The sequence below is a fragment of the Amia ocellicauda genome, chromosome 19 (genome assembly GCF_036373705.1).
Source record: "Amia ocellicauda isolate fAmiCal2 chromosome 19, fAmiCal2.hap1, whole genome shotgun sequence".
Classification (NCBI taxonomy): Eukaryota; Metazoa; Chordata; class Actinopteri; order Amiiformes; family Amiidae; genus Amia; species Amia ocellicauda.
In genome coordinates this window covers 883,746-890,590 of record NC_089868.1, presented here as the reverse complement: position 1 = coordinate 890,590, position 6,845 = coordinate 883,746, and the positions used below count along the sequence as shown (strand labels likewise).

General features: G+C 43.8%; 1 long non-coding RNA gene across 1 annotated transcript; it reads right to left on the bottom strand.

Moving 5' to 3' along the window:
* Window positions 1-3,379: 3,379 nt before the first annotated feature.
* On the bottom strand, window positions 3,380-4,101 carry LOC136714943 (uncharacterized). The gene is made up of 2 exons (XR_010805070.1): window positions 3,940-4,101; window positions 3,380-3,684 (listed from the first exon to the last, which is right to left on the bottom strand). It is a non-coding gene; the product is annotated as an uncharacterized LOC136714943 (long non-coding RNA).
* Window positions 4,102-6,845: the final 2,744 nt, after the last annotated feature.

Genomic DNA, 6,845 nt, shown 5'->3' with positions numbered 1-6,845 from the left:
CACATCTCTTTAATCTTATCTGCACTAACTAGCGTTGCTCTAGGAGCTATACATGCATAGCAAATTCCCGTCAGGTCTAGGTGGTCTGATCGAATCAGACCTCACTCTGGTGGTCACACTACAAGCTGCAAGTAGCGGTCTTGGTCTAGGACCTAGCGGGGACACCATGGTCCTCAGACACGAGTCGTGGGCGTCCACGCTTGTTCTGGGTGGGCGGTGGTGACCACTGCCCCGGCTGTGTCTCTGGCCACTAAGGTTGCTAACGCGCTCTCGAAACAGACAGGGATTGTTCCGGGCCACGGCTCACTGGGGTCAACAATGGTGTTGTTGCAATCACCGGCCCACGGGCCAAACTGTTTACATATATATGGTGAGCGCTGCTCATTGTGATTGGATGCATTGAGTGCATGTGTCTTTGGTACTACTGACTCAAACCTAGAAACTTGTGCGTTCCAATCTCTGAAGGGTGCCATGCAGGCGTTCATACGAGGGCTTCAGGGAAGACTTGGACTTGGGCATTAAAATATCCCAAGGCTTTGGAAGGGCGTAAACACATTCCTTTGCTCACTTTACCTGTAGTCAAACTTCTTTGTGTTCAAGGCCTTTGTCACTGGACTCATGATGGTAAGACAAACTGATGTACAGCTCCAACACAACTTTCAAAACCGGTTGAAGCTCTGTTGTTGTTGCTGGCTTTCAGGGACACTATTGATCTACTGTAGCTATCAATGCCGCCTTGAATTACTATCCCCCATCTATATGCAACACAATACAATATTAACACTGTACGAATATTTGCTTTTTTGTACAGTTCCTACTTTGCCTGTGTATCCTGGTTTAAAGATGTGCTATATTTATTATTATATTGTTATTATTATATCTTGACACTCTGTTATACTTTTAGGTCATCAGTACAATTGGATCCAGTGGTTATTGGAATTGTAATTTAGCCAGGACACTGGCTTGATACTTCTACTCTTTGTTTACACGTGCCTTGGGATCTATAATATCCACAGAGTCAGGCGTCTGGTTTTACATCTCAGCTGAAAGACTGCATGGAAGATAGTTTTGCAATTTAACACAAACTATAAAAATACATAGTTCATAGTACATAGTAATATTACCGTACTTGGACAGTATGTTTTTAACAGTATCCTTTGTGTGGGAAAAGACCTGTATGTCTGTGTACACATACACATGCCTAATGGAAAATCAGACTGGGACAAAATGACAACGAAGAGTGGAGACAAAGGTCAGCCATCATTCAATATATCCAAGGAACAGGTTGAATATCTCTTAGAACAGGACTTCAGCATTGCTGAAATATCATGTGTGATGTCTGCAAGTGTGAGACCCATCCGGAGGAAAATGAAATGCGATGGACAGTTTGTAAAGGCAACATACAGAGACGGCTCTGATGATCTTGTCATTGACATCACTGCAGAATATGCCGATTCAAGATATAAGAAGGTGAAAGAAGTGTGGGAGACAGGTAGGGTATTTCTTACACATACACATGCCTCATGGAAAATCAGATTGGGGAAAATAAAGTCATTTAGGTCCTGAATCATTTGCACTAATGGTTATAAAAAGAAAAAATGAAATATTTGCTATCCATACTGTAGTTACAGTCGGTTACAATGCAACGTGAGTATTGTTTGTCTGGTGTCCACTATAAAGAAGATTTACATTTCAATTAAAGTGTGAAATGACAAAGTGAATCAGAAAGCAAAACCTGTAATAATAATAATAACAAACCCATTATATATTTATCCCCATTGATTCCAGTATCAGCGATGTGCTGTGAACAGGAGAGACACACACTTTTGAAGCACCACATAGGCTATCCATGCTCATAACTCATGCAATCCACTAGACTCGTATTCACTTTGAATGATTTGGGATTTGACTTCAAAAGCGCTCTGTGGCTCCCTGCGAAGGGCGCTATACAAATACAAATGTATTGATTGATAGATTGATAGATTTCTGATTGTCCAGTAAATAAAGTTTAAAGTCAAGGTATATTTCTGACCAAGCAACAGGAAATCTTGCTGGTTTCCATAGCATTGGCTAGGGGAGTTTTGGACTGGTTATTTCATGACTTGGGAACACTGATACAAGTGGAAACGTCACCTTTTTATGTTTATTCCTGCAGCCCGAGTTTGAGCTCACAATCTGAGTTCACTACAGGTCTACATTCTTCATTTCAGTAATGTAAGCGAAAATCGATTGCTTCAAAAAGTTTTGTTTTTACCACTGGCTAGAAATAGACTTACCACTGCAATACACATCATTCCCACTAGATAGAACAGAAGTATAAGGTTCATTTTAAACCTGTAAGACTTACACTTCTGCCCCATCAGGTGGATATTCTGTGTACTGCACTGGAATGTTTTTGGTTTTGTATTCATCTTAGAAAGGCGTACAGGATATGAAAAACAGAAGCAATCGGATCTTTATACTTTATAATGCTGTTTATGATTCATACTGCTACTTCATTCCGTATTTCAAGCCAAGTACATTTTGGCAGAACTTAGATTCTGATTTGATCTACATCAGCGTAAAACCAGTTACTTTCCATGATCCTTGATTGGAATCCTTAATTTATATTTAACATCTATATTTAGCATTTATATAAATATTTTAAAACGTAATTCTGAGTCACAAAACAAAAATATCAATTTAAATATTTAATCAAACAATACATATTTATTTTTCAAAAAAGGAGATTTAACATTTAAGTATTTATTTAAAAAAATGAAAGCTTTATTAATGTGGGAAAAAACACAAGGCTTAAGTTCAATGTGTGAAAAAAGACAATTGGGGGGGGGGGGGGAAGTGTGCATGGTTTTACATTTGGCGCCCCCTCTAACTGCAGTGTGTTTGACAGTTTGATGGAGCCCATCAGAGCAGGAAAATCTCAGAATCGTCCATCTCGGTAGATAAGCTGCGAATAGTGATGTCACCTGAGGGGCATTTCAGCACTGTGTACCTATATGGTCAGAAATGATTGCAAATTATTATTCCTAACCATTGACCTCAACCTCCACATAACAAAACAAAGTACAACTAAATAGGCTAATACGATCATGATCACAAAAGGAATGCAGATGCAGTTTTTGGTGTCTGTGTGATGATGACAAAGGGGGGGGAACAATTGCCACCGTCACGTGACCACGCCACCCCCATTTTATTCCAGTGGGGGGGGGTCTCACTATTCCCCCATCTCCCCACGCAGGCTTTAGCAAGATCCCAAATGTACACACCACAGAGTCAATATTTGGAATTACAACAAGTTTATTATAATGGTTGCCAGGCGGGGCACGAAGTCCACCGGCCTAGAGGCCATTACCTACAATTAGAAACTCTAAAAATCGCCTTTAATAACAGGCGATTGCGCTAGCAAATCTATTATATAAAAAAAAAAAGTTTAAAAGACAGGAAAAAATAAAATACTAAAACTAATCCCAAGAAAATCCCCAATAAAACAATGCTAAAAGTAAAGCCTGTCTTGGCCCCCCCAAAGTCCAAGTCCCAGAATTAAGGTGCGAATGTGCTGCAAGGAGTCTTCGTCACCAATGTCCATTCAAGTTCATGGCAGGTGGATTCCTAGGAGGCTTGGCAGTACGGGGTCCCCCTCCTACTGTGTCAGACCCTGGGCCAGGCTCTGCAGTGCCACAAATCCTAGGCAGGGAGAGAGGAACAAGGAAAGGACATTCAGAGGGGACACGTCATTGAGGCCGGGTAAGTGAAACCACACATACTACAATGGTTATTTTCCCCATTCACGTCCCTCCGCTATCCCTTTTCCCCAGCGCGCCTCTCCACACAGGTGCACTGCTTTCCGTCTCAGGCTCAGCTGACCACCGGGGAACACACCGTCTCTACTAGCCCTGTCAGGGACGTAGGAAATCAGTCCAGTATCTATTCTGAAATTACCTGTCCTTTTCTCCTCAGGATACCACACATTACACAGAGGCAGCCAGGAAGGGTGCACAGCAATCAGCCAAAACGCATTCAAAACCAAGGAGAGGCAGAAGACAGAGTTTCCTTCCTTCCTTCCTTCCTTCCTTCCTTCCTTCCTTCCTTCCTTCCTTCCTTCCTTCCTTCCTTCCTTCCTTCCTTCCTTCCTTCCTTCCTTCCTTCCTTCCTTCCTTCCTTCCTTCCTTCCTTCCTTCCTTCCTTCCTTCCTTCCTTCCTTCCTTCCTTCCTTGTCCCAGCCCCCCCTGTTCTCTGCACTCTTTATACAGCAGGTGCTCTTCAGTAGGGGTCAGGAGATGAATGAAAACAGTTGTGCTAATTAAAGGAGTTGGGGACACCGCCCAAACAGACGGGTGCGTCCTTAATTGGTGTCTGCAGTTGGTGAGAATGTTGCCTTTAAGTGAAAACAATTAAGTGAAAAAAGCAAAGCAAATCAAGTAAAAATTAACAAGTAATATAACAAATACAAAAGTAATGACAAGTGAAAATAAAAACCCACAAACTCCTTAATAAAATAAACATAATAAATAACACCAATTAATAGGCAACACCAATCACCCCTTCCAGCACCTCTTGTAATATCTGTTTGTAGTGTCTTTCAGATCCGATGACATAGATTGCTGGAGTTCCTGCATGGACAGGAAATTGGCTGGTTTGGCTCACTTACATTTGAGTGCAATCAGCTTAAAAACCAAAGAGGACAAATATTTGAACTGTGCTTTTTTTGTCGTTGGTCTCTTTTCTTGAACAGATTTTATGCGGCTTGCGTGGTACTCGGCTTGCAGTTCCTGCTTATAACCGTAATGAATGGATGTCACTGTTATTGAAATGTTGTGGAATTGGAGAAAGACCCAGTGATTGTAGCAGTGGAGTGAGATTCACAATAACAATGCAATACCAACATGTGCTCATCTGTGCTTCCAACTATGGGAACTTTTTTTAACATCATGTTTCAACTTTAAGTACATTGATGGAAAATAACGTGCTCTCCTTCTTGTTTTCATCTGCAGCTTCTGAATAAAAGTCCCGGAAAGCGCCTTGGAGCTGGGAAGGGAGATGCCGAGGAGGTGAAGAAGCATCCCTTCTTCAGAGTACGTTGGCGCACACATCCGCTCTACAGCCGCTCTTTCACATGAAGGTGGAACCGCCTTATCCTGACCTTCTTTTTATTCGTCTCTCGTTGCAGGGTGTGGATTGGCCAGGGCTTCTGGAAAAGAAGGTGAAGCCTCCTTTCATACCTAACATCCAAGGCCGGGAGGATGTCAGCAATTTCAACAAGGACTTCACCTCAAAAGCCCCAGTCCTGACTCCATCTCGCGAGCACCGGGTCCTCACCGAGGAGGAGGAGAAGAAGTTCCAGGACTTTGGCTTCACAGCCATACATTTTTTGTTGAAACAGCGGTAGTAAACCCACAACCTGGCTGCTCACCAGTCTGCCCTGGAGGTCTCACCCACGTGGGGGGCTCCTCTGCTCCTCCTCAGCTTCCTCTGCACTACAGCCCGGGCAAATGTCTCATAGTTGAAGTTCTGACCAGTGCCCACACCAGCTGGCACTGACCGCCCTCACGCAACCGGGCTCCTGCCAGCTTCCCAGGATGCACACGCAGCAGACCACAGTCAAGGAAAGGGCACGCTCTTGCGGCACACAGTTCCACATGCGGCCACCGCATCCTGCCCCTGGATGATGGCCACACGTCCTGCGCCACCTGCCTGGTGCCAGACCACCTGTGCAGGGCACTGGAGGACCCCTCCTGCGCTACCCGACGCCACTGCTTGGAGCACATCTGTGGGCAGCCCTCCTCAGCACATTTTCTTAATGCCAGACTGTGCCAAATAAAGACTTGATGCTTTTAAAACAAACACTGAAGTGTGATATCAGGTTAAAAGGCAATAACTTTCTTGTCTAGCCAGAAAGGTGCATTTTATTCAATGACTTTTTTTTTTTTCCCCTCTCTGGACTTGTATTAAGAACACTAGTATGGGGCCTCAGGAAATAGACACAGGAACAGGGAGTCAAGTCTATACCCAATTGCTGCCGCTTGCGCCGTTCCCCCTGCTGCGCTCCTCTGTGTCTCACCACCCAATTGGCTCTTGCGCTCAGCTTCTCACGGACTGCAGACCCAGTGTGTCTCCTTCCCGTCTGACTCCATTCCCCTTTTCACTGGTCAGCTCCCTGTCATAGGGCTGGAGGACAGGTGAGAGCAGTCCAGCGCGGGGGGGCACCTGTGATCACCTGTGTGTGGTGAAGGGCAGAGGACCGTGATTAGTGATAAAACACAGCACTCAATAACTCGATTACATCAAGAAACACATGTGAATAATAAACAGTGGTAAAGGAAAGGAACAGTCAATAAAACAGCCAAACTGATTCCAGGTCTGAAGGGAATGTCCTACTGAGAGACTGAGGAACTGAACCTTTTCATCCTGGAACAGAGGAGACTACATGGGGACTTGATCCAAGTCTTCAAAATCATTAAAGGTATCGACCACATCAAACCAGAGGAGCTTTTCCAGATCAGCAGGGACACACAGACCCGGGGACGCAAATGGAAATTGGGCTTCTAGGCATTCAAGACAGAAAACAGGAGACACTTCTTCACAGAGAGAGTTGTCACAATCTGAACAAATTCCCCAGCGATGTGGTTGAAGCGACAATTTGGGAACATTTAGAAATAGACTGGATAGGATCCTTGGATCACTTTATTAATGGACACCAAATGAGCACGATGGGTCGAATGCCCTGCTCTCAATTGGACACTTATAATATAAAGAAAATCTTATAATATCTTATAATCTTATAATAAAGAAATTCAATATTAAGGAGCCCTTTCAAATCTTCTGACACTTACTGGCGGGGTAGGGAT